Source organism: Lupinus angustifolius, chromosome LG11 (genome assembly GCF_001865875.1).
Source record: "Lupinus angustifolius cultivar Tanjil chromosome LG11, LupAngTanjil_v1.0, whole genome shotgun sequence".
Lineage (NCBI taxonomy): Eukaryota > Viridiplantae > Streptophyta > Magnoliopsida > Fabales > Fabaceae > Lupinus > Lupinus angustifolius.
In genome coordinates, this window is record NC_032019.1 from 12,110,155 (window position 1) to 12,124,224 (window position 14,070).

Consider the following 14,070-nt stretch of genomic DNA (forward strand, 5'->3'; position numbering starts at 1 on the left):
TGGGGCATTACATAGCCCAAAAGGCATTCTCCTATAGGCAAAGGTGTCATAAGGACATGTGAAAGTAGTTTTCTGTTGGTCTTCATGGTGAATGGGGATTTGATGAAATCCCGAGTACCCATCTAAATAGTAGAAATATTAATGTGTAGCAAGCCTTTCAAGCATTTGATCAATGAATGGGAGAGGGAAGTGATCTTTCTTAGTGGTTGTGTTTAATTTTCTATAATCAATGCACATTCTCCAACCTGTGACTATTCTAGTTGGTATTAATTCATTTTTCACAACAGTCAATCCTTACTTTTAGGAACCACATGAATTGGGCTCACCCATTCACTATCAGATATAAGATATATTACCCCAACATCTAAAAGATTCAGTACTTCTTTCCTGACCACTTCTTTCATATTAGGATTTAGTCTCCTCTGGTTTTCAATTGAAGTTTTATGGTTAGGTACCATGAGAATTCTATGCATGCAAAAAGAAGGGATTATGCCCTTTATATAATCCAATGTGTATCCTATTACCTTCCTATTCATTCCTAGGACCCTTAGCAATTTTTCAGTTTCCAATTTATTTAATTTAGCATTAACAACAACTTGATAAGATGAATTAGGTCCAATGAATTCATACCTGATAGTGGAGGGGAGTATTTTTAATTCAATTTTAGGTGCTTTTCCCTCCTCTCAATTTTCAGATTTGGGCATTACCTTCAAGGTCTCATCTTGCAGGTTGTGAGGAAGTGTTGGGCTTGCATTCAGAAATTCAATAACCTCAACCACTTCCTCATCAACGTTTGAAGTGTCACCATCTACCATGCATCTCTCTAAGGGATCCTTAAATTACACTATGGCTGCTTCCTCTTTCACAACTTGGTTCAACATGTCAACCCTGAAACATGAATCTTCAAGAGAAGGTTGTTTAATAGATTTAGGAAAATCAAATTCCACTTTTGCATTCCTTATGCTTAGGGAAAGTTTTCCATTCTTTACATCAATTATAGCACCAATAGTAGCCAAAAAGTGTCTACCTAGTATAATTGGGATTTGTGAATCCTCTTCCATTTCTAGTATTACAAAATTTGCTGGAATGAAAAAAAATTCAACTTTGATAGGAACATCCTCCAAGATGCCTATAGGGAATTTAAGTGACCTATCCGCTAATTGAAGTGATATAGTAGTGGATTATAGTTCACCCACTTCCAATTTTTTGCACACATATAAAGGCATGAGACTAACACTTGCCCCGAAGTCACATAAGGCATGACCAAACTAGTATTTGCAATTAAACATGGGATAGAAAAACTACCAGGATCTTTTAATTTAGGAGGTAATTTATTTTGAATTAAAGCAATGCACTCCTCAGTTAAAGCAATTGTTTCATAATCTTCTAGTCTTATTTTTTTAGATAAAATATCCTTAAGAAACTTTGTGTATGCAGACATCTCCTGCAGTGCCTTAGTAAAAGGTAAGCTGATATATAATTTCTTAAGAATATCCAAAAAAATTCCAAATTTCTTTTCTAATTTTGCCTTTGCTAATCTTTGGGGAAAAGGAACTGGTGATACATATGGCGGTGGAGCTACATACTTAGACACCTTTTCAAAATTTTGCTTCCCTTCAGGGGGTTGTATCTCAGTATGTTCCTCTTCCACTAGTGAAATTTTCCTAATTTGAGGAATATCACTTAGTTCCTTTGCACTGCTTAATTTGACAACTTTACAATGTTCATTGTTTGGATTTTTTTTCTGGCTATCCTAGAAACACCAGTGTTTGCCTATTAGGATTACTAGCTTGTTGGACAATTTGTGTTTCCAACATTTTACCATGGATGGTTAGGTTTTCTATTTTAGAATTCAAGTCATTGAGCATGTTTGAAAAACTTTTATTAATCATGACTTGATATTCATGAAATTTATTTTGGTTACCAAGCAATATTTCCTGACCTTCCATTAATGTTTTAAGAATATGGTCAATAGGAGAAGATTGTACCTGTGGAAATCTTGTTCGAGGTTTCCTGTTACCTGACCCATCCTGGTATTGATGATTCAGAGTCTTGTTGCTCCTCCAAGAAAGGTTGGAATTGTTCTGCATGTATGGTGGGTTGAACTGTTGCATGTTTCTCTCCTTGTAGTCATAATAGTTGCACGATTCAGGTTGTTCATTGCTTCGTGTTCAGGTTTAGTGAAGTGTTTGCATTCGGAAAACTCATGACTTTTTGCTCCATACCCCTCACATGTTGCAATAAACCCAATATCATTAGCATGGAATTTTTCTAGCTTTCCAAACCTTTGAGAAAGATTCTCCAATGTGGAAATTACCTTCTCCATCTGATTACCTGAATATTATGCACCAGAGTCTCTTCTTGGATGGTGTCTCCTCCCATTTGCCCATTGGTGATTATTGGAAACTACATTCTCTATGATATTTGAAGCGGCATCAATTCTTTTGCACATAAAGGCACCACCTACTGAAAAGTCCAACAATTGTTGTGATGTAAAGTCTAGCCCACTGTAGAAGTTTTGAACCAACATCCAAGATGGAATACCATGATGAGGGCAAGCTTCAGTCAACTCATTTTAATCTTTCTCAAGCTTAAGCAATTGACTCCCCATCTTTTATACTGAAGTTTTGGATTAGGTGCCTATAATGCACAGTTTTAGAAGGAGGAAAGTATTTGTTGAGAAAAGCCTCCTCCAAAGTTTGCCATGTTACTTGAATTTTAGTATTTTGAGTCCTTAGCCATGTCTTAGCTCTATCTCTAAGGGAATATGGAAACAGGCAGGGACGAATGCCATCTTCAGAAGCCCCATGAATCCTCAATGTCTCACAGAATTCCAAGAATTGGTCAATATGGGCATTCAGATCTTCATGAGCTCCTCCTCCAAATTGGTTTTGCATCACCATTTGGATCAAAGAAGGTGGCAAAGAAATGTTATATGCGTCAATAGCTAGGCGAATTATCCAGGACGTGAACTAAGGACATTAGGGGCTGCGTAGTCGCGAAGTGGCTCTCATCTCGTTCAACCATTGTTTGTACACGCGCACGTCTTTCTCTTGATCTTTCTCTTTGTTGTCTTCTTCTTCTACGAAAAGTCTTTTCTGACTCTGAATAGTAATTTGAACTTTGCATAAACCAAATGGGCAACCTACAGAGGTACCAAGAAAAAGGAAAACACATAATACACTACATTAAAGTAATGAATTAATTGAGAATTAAAGAAATTTTGACATAGTCCCCGGCAGCAGCGCCAAAAACTTGATAGGGAAAATCGCAAGTGCACGATTATGTCGTCAAGTAATAAAATATTGATCCCACGAGAACTTGAAAACTCATTTAATTATAACAATTAATTTATCCTTAACTCAAATAGGAATTAAAAGTGAATTTAGAACAATTGAACAATTGTGAATTAGGATTCTAGTTTGAATAACTGAATGGTCAGATAATTGGGTTCACCTCTCGGTCCTTCCCCGATGTATCTAAGAGGTGTAATTTTTTGGCCAGATAACCCACACGAATAAAACTCAGTTCAATGATTCAAATCACAACACTCAATGAAATATAAGTAAGGACAAGTATTTATTGAATGTAAAAGGGCATAGCCCCAATCCTAGAAACAAAGGGAATTACTCACTCATAGCCTCAACACTAAATTTCATCTTCTTGCACCCAATCTCTACTCTTTTTGGCTTTAATCCATCCAAACTGCACAACATAGCCAAAAACACTCGCTCAACCTTAACAAAGAAAAATAAAAGCTAAAAACAATCCTAAAGTCCTAATTATATCCTAAAATGCAAGTTAAATGCAATGCAAATGTAGCATAATTTCACACTCAACATTTCTTCTCTTCTATTTAATATATGTACTTTATTTGATTGCTTGTGGCCAACACTGCACAACGATCGCTTCCCCTGCACCAAAAATTAGTATTAGAGTCAGTTGGCAAATGGCTCTTAACGCAAGCACTAGATAATGGCTAAAGAGGGTGAAGGCATTATGGCAAAACAAGGTGCATCAAAGATATTGTGAAAGGATAATGGAGATGAGTTTAAGGAGAAGAAAATATGGCAGAACTATGGTGTGGGAAATATATATGTTGATCCAGAATCCTAGAAGTTCATGTAATGGATTAGGATCAAGGTGGAGATAAGGGCTCAGATGTTAAGTTTGATCGTGAGACAAGTGCTGAAAATATCTTTCTAGATATTGAGAGAATGATCTCATTTGAGATGAGAAGTGGAATATCCTAATGGTATGTGTGGGATATCACAATGAAGCATATTAATTATTAGCGGAATCACAAAAGCACAAAGGCGTTGGATGACTTTGATGCAGGGTGTAACACAAGCATTGGCTTGGATACAAGATGTAACACAGGAAGTGGTAGAGATACAAAGGTGTAACATGGGCATTGACTTTGATACAAGATGTAACAAGGGCATCGATGGAGATGTAGAGTGTGACATGAGCATTACCTTCGATGCAAGGATGTGACACATGCATTAGTTTGTATTGACGCAAAATGTGCATTGTGAGTGTACTCTTAATTATGGAGTATGATAGTTCTTTTGAATTATGATTGTCGGACTAGACAATGATGGTAACAGTTGAGGATCTCCAAGGAAGGTCCAATATTCAGTTAGACTGAGTATTGAAGAGGATGGTTTTTGGTGAACTTTTGTGTAGAGGTTCCAATATATCGAAAGACTTCCTAGCAATAGGTGGCTAGGCGGCATGTTCCATTTGATGGCGGTACTGGAAGCTGCACTACAAGTTTAGAGAGTTAGGCTCTTGGTAACATCGTCAAGGATACTCATAAGGTTTATGTTGTAGGGGAGCAGTTAAAGAAAATTAGGCATTGAGCAAGGTGAAGTCATATATTCGCTAAGGTGGAGATTCTTGTGTAGATTTCTTACGGAGCGAGATATTCGTCTATTTCAATCAGGATGGAGATTGTGGGGGATGTTAGAAATATGTTATTATCTAAAGTCCCACATTGCCTATATGTTATTATGGAGCGAGATATTCGTCTATATGCTATTACATGGAGATTGTTGGGGATGTTAGAAGTATTGGAATAGAGTAGAATATTAATGTTAAATATTGGACTCAAGTCTCTTGTTATAATGTGCACCAGATAGAAACACAATTAGAAACACCTTATGGGAACTTGGGCTGATGGGTGTGCTAGGGATTGTAATCATTATTCACTAATAATATATTTGTAGCAATTCAGCGCTCCTAGATACGTAGGCACAATTAGCCGAACCTCGTTACCAAATTATTTTGTTTTTTCTCTTCTATTTATTCTATACACTTTATTTAATTGCAACTAATAATATATAGAATCACAAATATGTTCTCGCGAACTAGTACGTAAGATTATGAACGAGTTATATTACTATGATTATAACCGTCTGCAAGGGAAGAGCGATATGTACCATAGGCACCTCACATTACAAAATGAACTGAGTTAGTTGCATTTGTTCAATGCTTGAATTGCGGAAGAGGATACTTCATCCTTTTAGAAGCCACTGTCGGAGGATGTTGATATACAGTGTTGGCTTGGGGTTTTGTTTAGGAAATGCACCATTACCCATTAACTGGTAGATTATAGGAGGAAGGACATAAAACTGAAAAATAATGACCATATAGAATGTAGCTACGAGGGTAATGGGATATATGAATCCCACTTGGTGATCAGAAGACAAGAAGAGGCTATTGATTAACAGTTATTGAGCTTCGCATTAATCCAGCAGCTTGAGTCACAAGTGGTATTGGACCTGTTGTGGTCAACTTACCTCCCTGCAAACAAGCTAATATACACGAAGAAAGACAAAGAGAAGTCTTGATAACATAGTAATATAATATGCAATTCTCTTCCGTTTGAGCATGATATGTGGTGTGTTGTACCCTATATTACCAAACATATTGTATGCTAAGAGTATATTGATGTTTTTTTCATTTTAGTGAATGGACTTTAAATTTTTAAACTTATTTATGTTATTTAGAATAATTAAATAGGTTAAACTAAATATATTTAAAAAATAAACCTATAAGTATTTTTAAATGATAAAACTTAGCATATTTTTAACTAAAGACACTCATTTTATATCAACAACTTAAATAAAGTTCAAATCTATTAAAAAAATGCCCATATTAGATTAGGGGTTTCTTTCTTCCCCACTTCTACTACAACATCATCCATTTCCTATTAGTCACTACCTATTATGTTTTTACTATTTTCTCTTCTTTGCATTCTGCTTATTCTGAGTCACGCCATACCGTATTGGTTCACAACTCATCACGTTTCAGAATGCAGAAGAACCGCGAATCGGTTCTCGCGAACTGGTTCATGGTATTCAGGGGATCTGAGTGAATTATGCAACTATGTTAGAGAGACATGAAATATATTGATGAAATGACTTTAAAGCTTTCCATTTCCTTTACTTCTCCTACAAAACTCAACTCACAAAACATACGTTAATTATTACATTTTGGAGGGGATTGTGCCCTTATGCATAAGGTTGATGATCAAATTACATAGAACCTAATTACTTGAAGGTTAAATCTCTTCATGGTGAATATTTCTGATATGTCTCACAGAATTGTACTTGAAGAAAATGATGCTAAATTTTATTTTATTGATATAATATTAAGAACTCAGAAAAATATAACATAATTAAAGTATTTAGTAGTTTCACAAAATAGAATAATATATATTAAACCAATAAAATCAGTTTCATCAACCACATAATGCATTTTGAGGCCAAAACCTAGTGCATATCTTCACTTGTACACTTTCCTGGCAGAATGAGTCTACCAACTTTGTTTGTTGGTGTATATTGGGGGGGGCGGAGGGCTTGTTCCTCAACCGACAGATAGAAACTAACCCGCAAAACATCATCCCTACACAACGGAGATGAGAACCATGATATCCTTAAGGAATTCAACTATCCAGCAACTCCATTTAGGTCCAAGTTTGCTCGAACTAATTTACAAACAACCTAACTTGTTTTTGTATTCTATGATCAATGAGTCATTATAATTTACAAGTTAACTTGAGTTCAACAACAACTATTTAACTTTGTTTTTTTAAGTATGACTAAACATTGCTTAAGTGGCTAAATTTCCATATCTTTCTTTTAAGGACTATTTTTGTAGCACCCACTAACTATGGGCAAATATGGTTGAGACTTAAGAAACATCGATATTTCAACAACCTTAATATATTTGTATCCGATATGTATATGGACAACATGTTTCTTAAAGACCAATGGGATCCTTTGATTGGGAAAATTTAAAGTTTTAGGAGGACACTTGGGCAAGAAATATTCCTTCCTTAGAAGCTTTTCCTCAACTATTATTATCACACTACCTCACATAATTTTTCGTCGTAAATTTTGACTCCATTCAGAGTCCTAATTTGACTTGGGATTTTTAGTTTCATATAGAATTGACTGATTGAAACTTCAGTGATACTTTTAGCCTTTCTTTGATTTGAGAGTGAAATAAGGGAAGAAGATGAAGAAAAGAAGTAGGAGAAAAAAAAGGGTTTTTCACTCATTTGGTTGAGAAGATAGAAGGGGTGGAGTAGATAAAAAAGATGAGACCCAAAAAAATCATTCTCACCAAAGATGACGAGAAAGTTAAGCTAACATGATTAAATTGTATAAAACGACAATTTTAGCCCTAATACTATAATAATACTTCTCAATTCTTTATTATTTAAGAACATTTTTGTCTTTTAAAACATAACATCATTTATCTATTATTTTATCTCTCTTTTTCGTTTCTCTTCTTTCAAACAATATAAAAATTCATTCTCTTTTTCACAATTTTCTTTCTCTTTATTATCTCTCTCACATGTTTGTTTATTCTCAGTTTCTTTCCTCAATCAAAGCATTACTAACATATATTAGTTTCTTAGGACATTGGAGTCTTCTAGTGTGTTCTCTTGTAAATCTGCCTCCAAGTTCCTAACTTACTTTATAGTAATGTTTTAAATTGTTGTCATGATTGCGGTTACAATTTCGGTTATTGTGATTGTAATTATTGCGATCGTTGTGATGCGAATTGCCACTGTTGCGGTGTAAATTATTTTGTGATTAGAAAAATATTTTTAAAATCGATGTTTTCTGATGTAGTTGCACTGTAACCTGATGCGGCCCAATACGGTACGATGCAGTTGCATTGTGGTCACATCATTGTGATTCGGTGTAACATCAGAATTATGGTGTGATGCGCTTCTAACGATCACTACAATCACAGTATTGTGGCTGCATCACGTGGTGTGGTCCGCAATGTGAATCATTGCTCTATATCTATAGCAATAATTCATTTTTGACACCTTGGAACTATTGCAAATGGTACTGCATTGAGGTTTTAGCAAAAATAGGGAATCATAAACTTCGCCAACTAAAAGGTAGGCAATATTCGATTTTTGAAAGCAACACTTGTTAGAAATAATAGTCATATACCCCGAAATAAATTAGTCTCTTATCTATAAGGGTGAGAATGTACTCTTGGTTATATAAAAAGAAAAGAAATTTTGCAATGAAAAAAAATGAGGAGAGCACGTGCCATATCAAGCCAAAGGAAGGGGTCCCACAGAAGAATAATTTTGTTAGCAAAGATCCGGGAATGCTGGTGCCAAGAAAGGGAAATAGGAAATGCATGATCAATACTAGGCTGCAGGATTACGTGCACCCATAGGCTATATTTACGCAAGGATGACAGAAGCTTTAGGCATGCATGTAATGAGAGAATAGCCTCTTCTTCCTTCTTCCTTTTATTCTATCTTTAGTGCATCAAGTGTAATCGAATTGCCCTTCTTCTATATCCATAATATATATATTCCATCCAATTCCTTTCTCTTAATTTTCTTGCACATTACATTTGGTGCTTTCATCTCACCATGGCAGAAAACACCCGGTTGAAAGAGCTCAACACTAAAGTCAGGCGCAATGCTGAAACCATCGAAAAGCTCTACAATGACATTCACGAGAAGGTGGCCATGTTAGAAATAGCTAACTCCACCCGTTTTGAACAACTGGAGTCAATGCAAGCAACCACAAATAGCAAACTTTCTCAAATCACAATTGCGTTTGACATGCTACTGAACCAAAGCCCTCAACGTAATTCCCATGGTGCTAGTAACTCAAACAGACAATTATTCCAGGTAAGAAACATCAAACTGGAATTTCCTCGTTTCGATGGCAACAATGTGTTGGAATGGATTTTTCATGCAGAACAATTCTTCGATTATTATGCTACACTAGATGCAGATTACTTGACTATTGCGTCAATACACTTGGATAAAGACGTAGTGCCTTGGTTCCAGATGATGCAACGTAGTACCCTTCCAGTCCTGGGTGGCTTTTACACGAGCACTAGAACTGGATTTTGGCCCATCAATTTATGAAAGTCCAAGAGCGACGTTGTTCAAGCTGACACAAACCAGTACTGTCGCTGATTATTATTTGCAATTTACTTCCTTGGCTAATCGTGTTTATGGCTTGAGTAATGACGCACTAGTAGATTGTTTTTTAAGTGGTCTAAACCCGGATATTAAAAGAGATGTGATGATCCATACCCCTGTCTCAATTGTTAAGGCGGTATCCCTTGCTAAGGTTTATCAAGAAAAATACTCCACTACCCACAAACAACATAAAACCACATCTTCCAACCCTTATACACATCGAGCACCCTTCCATACACACAAACCAGACCACAACCCAAAAACAACACACACACCTCTCATTCCCACTCCCCCAACAAGACCAATGAACCCATACCAAAAAAATCCAAATATCAAACACATTTCTCCAGCTGAGATGCAACTAAGAAGAGAAAAAGGTCTTTGTTATTAGTGTGATGACCAATTTTCTCCAAATCACAAATGTCCAAACCGCCAAGTCCTAATGATACAAGTTGAGGATTCAGAAGATGACAACATTGAGGAACAAATTGCTTATCCACCCAATACAACCAACCCCGAAACTGACCTCACCAACAATGAACATCACATTTTCGTTAATGCCATGAAAGGGACCACTAGCAAGGGTATCCAGCGTTTCACAAGCCAAATTGGACGACTCAGTGTTCAAGTCTTGATAGATGGAGGTAGTTCAGACAATTTTTTACAACCACAAATTGCTGAATTCCTCAAGTTACCAATAGAATCAGGTCCAATTGTTGATGTTCTGGTGGGAAATGGCCAAAGTATGGCTACGGAGGGGGTCATTTCCAACCTGACTATCACAATCCAAGGCCATCAATTACTAGTACCAGTGTTGTTATTGCCTGTGGCAGATGCAGATATTATATTGGGTGCATCTTGGCTTGCCACCCTGGGTCCCTATATAGCAGATTATGCAGCTCTAACATTAAAATTTCTCTGCTAAGGCAAGTTTATAACACTACAAGGAGAAAGGGAGACTCCACCCAAATTGTCCCAATTTTATCACATCACGCATGGTATCCACTAATGCCATTGTTGAATCCTTTACCATTCAGCTACTCCATTCCTCCTCAGACAGAGACACCTTTCCAGACCTGCCTCACGAGATAGCACCTGACATTAGTCAACTATTGCAGACATATAGTTCTATTTTTCAGCTCCCAACTACGCTACCCCCTCCTCGCAACCAGAACCATGCTATTCCTTTACTAGATGACACCAAACCAATCAAAGTTCGGTCATACAGATACCCACATAGCCAAAAAGAGCAGATTAAGAAAATGGTGCATGAGATGCTAGACCAAGGAATCATACAACCTAGTACTAGTCCTTTCTCTTCACCAATCATTCTTGTGAAAAAAGATGGTACCTAGAGATTTTGTGTTGACTATAGAGCTTTAAATGCAATGACAATAAAGGATAGTTTCCCTATGTCAACCATAGATGAATTGTTTGACGAACTATTTGGTGCTAAGTTCTTTCCTAAGCTCGATCTCAGATTACGATATCATCAAATCTTGCTACAACCAGAGGATAGATATAAAACGGCTTTTAGAACACATCATGGCCACTATGAATGGTTGGTCATACCTTTCGGCTTAACCAATGCCCCTACCACATTCCAACACTTAATGAACCAGATTTTCCAGGATGCCTTAAGAAAATATGTTCTTTTTTTCTTCGACGATATCCTCATTTATAGCCCAACTTGGCACGATCACTTAACCCATCTAGAGAGGTGTTAAGAGTGATTCAACAAATGTCTTGTTTGTGAAGTTGTCCAAATGTTCTTTTGGTGTTCAAGAAATTGAATACACGGGTCATGTTGTTTCGGGCCAAGGAGTATCCATGGAGGCTAGTTAAGTCCAAGCAATTATTCAATGGCCAACTCCAGCAAATGTGAAGCAATTGCGTGGCTTTTTAGGTATAACATGTTATTATAGGCGTTTTATTCAAGCTTGCGCTAGAATTGCTGCTCCTTTAACAAAATTACTCAAAAAGGACAATTATAGATGGACTGAAGTCACTGACTCGACATTTAGAAAGCTGAAGGAAGCTATAGTAACTGCACCAGTGTTGGGATTACCAAACTTCCAACAACCTTTTGTATTGGAAACGGATGCTTCAGGAGTGGGCATAGGTGCAGTTTTGCATCAGAAGGGTCATCCAATTGCATACTTTCCAAAGAAGCTTGAACCTCAGACACAAAAGAAGTCAGCCTATTTTCGCGAAATGCTAGCCATCACCGAAGCCATTGCCAAATTCAGGCACTATTTACTTGGCCACCATTTTGTTATAAGAACCGATCAGAAAAGCTTGAGAAGTATGATGGATCAAAGCTTACAAACACCATAGCAGCAAGAATGGCTTTATCGTTTTTTGGGCTATGACTTCATCATTGAATATAAGCCAGGAAAAGAAAACGTGGTTGCTGATGCACTCTCTCGTGTTCTATATTTGTCATGGTTAGAACCAACAAATCTCATCGTAGCAAGCTTAAAAGAAGCATTCCGTAGAGACTCCAAGTTGCAAGAATTAATGAGCCAATGCAAAGAACAGCCATTGTTGCACCTTAATTATTCAGTGTGAGGTGATTTGCTATACTAGAAGGCAAGAATTGTGATCCCTAAAGAGCATAACCTACTCCAACAGATCCTATATGAACTACATAGTTCACCAATTGGAGGTCATTCTAGAATTACACGAACACTGGCACGAGTGCAACTACAATTCTATTGGCCAGATATGAAACAAGATGTGCACAAGTTCGTCCAAACTTGTATTGTTTGTCAACAGGCCAAGACATTACACACCAAACCTACGGGATTACTACAACCATAGCATATTCCCTTCCTAGTATGGGAAGACATAGCAATGGATTTTATAACATGGCTTCTGGTTTCTTATGGTTTCAATACCATCATGGTTGTTGTTGATCGGTTGACTAAATATGCCCATCTCATTGCACTCAAAAATGACTACACTAGAAAATCTGTGGCTGAGATATTTATGACACATATTGTCAAGTTGTATGGTATGCCCAAATCCATCGTGTCGGATAGAGACAAGGTTTTCACTAGCTCTTTGTGGAAACACTTGTTTCAAATACAAGTTACCAAGTTAGCCATAAGCTCAGCATATCACCCACAATCAGATGGACAATATGAAGTTGTGAACAAGGGTGTGGAAATGTTCCTTAGATGCTTCACTTTTCATAATTCAAAGTCATGGTTCAAAGCTTTGAGCTGGGCAGAGTTGTGGTACAACACATCACTCCATACTAATATTGGCATGTTACCATTTGAGGCTCTTTATGGGAGAGATCCCCCTACCTTGGTTCGATATAGTCCTCAAGCCTCAGATCATGTGTCTCTACAAGACCAGTTGATCAACAGAGACAATGTCCTACAACAGCTGAAGCAACATTTACAAAAAAAAAACCCAGCTCTGCATGAAGAACCAAGTTGACAAACACAGAACTGATATTTCTTTGGCAGTGGGCGATTTTGTCTTGGTCAAGCTCACACCATATAGGCAACATTCTGTTGAACTGATACGCAACCAGAAACTGGGAATGCGATACTTCGGCCCATTTCCAATTGTAGCCAAAATTGGCAATGTTGCTTATAATTTACAATTGCCAGATACAGCTCCCATACACCCAGTTTTCCACATCTCTCAACTTAAACCTTTTAAAGGTGTCCCTCAAGATCAGTACATGCCTTTACCATTGACAACAACAGATACATGCCCCAGCCTTGCTCCACTGACCATTCTAAAAACCAGATCCATCAAACAAGGTTCACAACTTGTACCTCAGATCCTAGTGCAATGGGAAAATACTGCTCCAGCTGAAGCTACATGGGAGCATCTTCGTGGCATGATGGACAACTTTCCTAACCTCAACCTTGAGGACAAGGTTGTCATAAATGGGGATGGTATTGCAATGAAAGAAAATGAGGAGAGCACGTGCCATATCAAGCCAAAGGACGGGGTCCCACAGAAGAATAATTTTGTTAACAAAGATCCGGGAATATCGGTGCCAAGAAAGGGAAATAGGAAATGATGATCAGCATTAGGCTGCAGGATTACGTGCACCCATAGGCTATATTTACGCAAGGATGACAGAAGCTTTAGGCATGCATGTAATGAGAGAATAGCCTCTTCTTCCTTCTTCCTTTTATTCTATCTTTAGTGCATCAAGTGTAACCGAATTGTCCTTCTTCTATATCCATAATATATACTATATTCTATCCAATTCCTTTCTCTTAATTTTCCTGCACATTACAAATTTTGCCTAGGAGTGTGGTTTCTGTTGATTTTTAAAATAAAGATGGTTTTGGATAGTAAATGATTTTATAACGGGGTTGAGAGTAGTTTATTAAAAATTTAAATAGCTATAACCCCATTAAAGTACACAACTGCAAATCTTAATAACTACAATTATGTTAATAAGATGACAAATCTTAATGCTCTTGCTTAGACATATTATGTACTCTTGAATTGCATTAGATGACAAATCTACTTCATTGGTTAATAAGTTTCAAGGCACAATGGAGGGTGATTGTGGATGGTCAGGATCATCTCATATTGGATGTAACTGG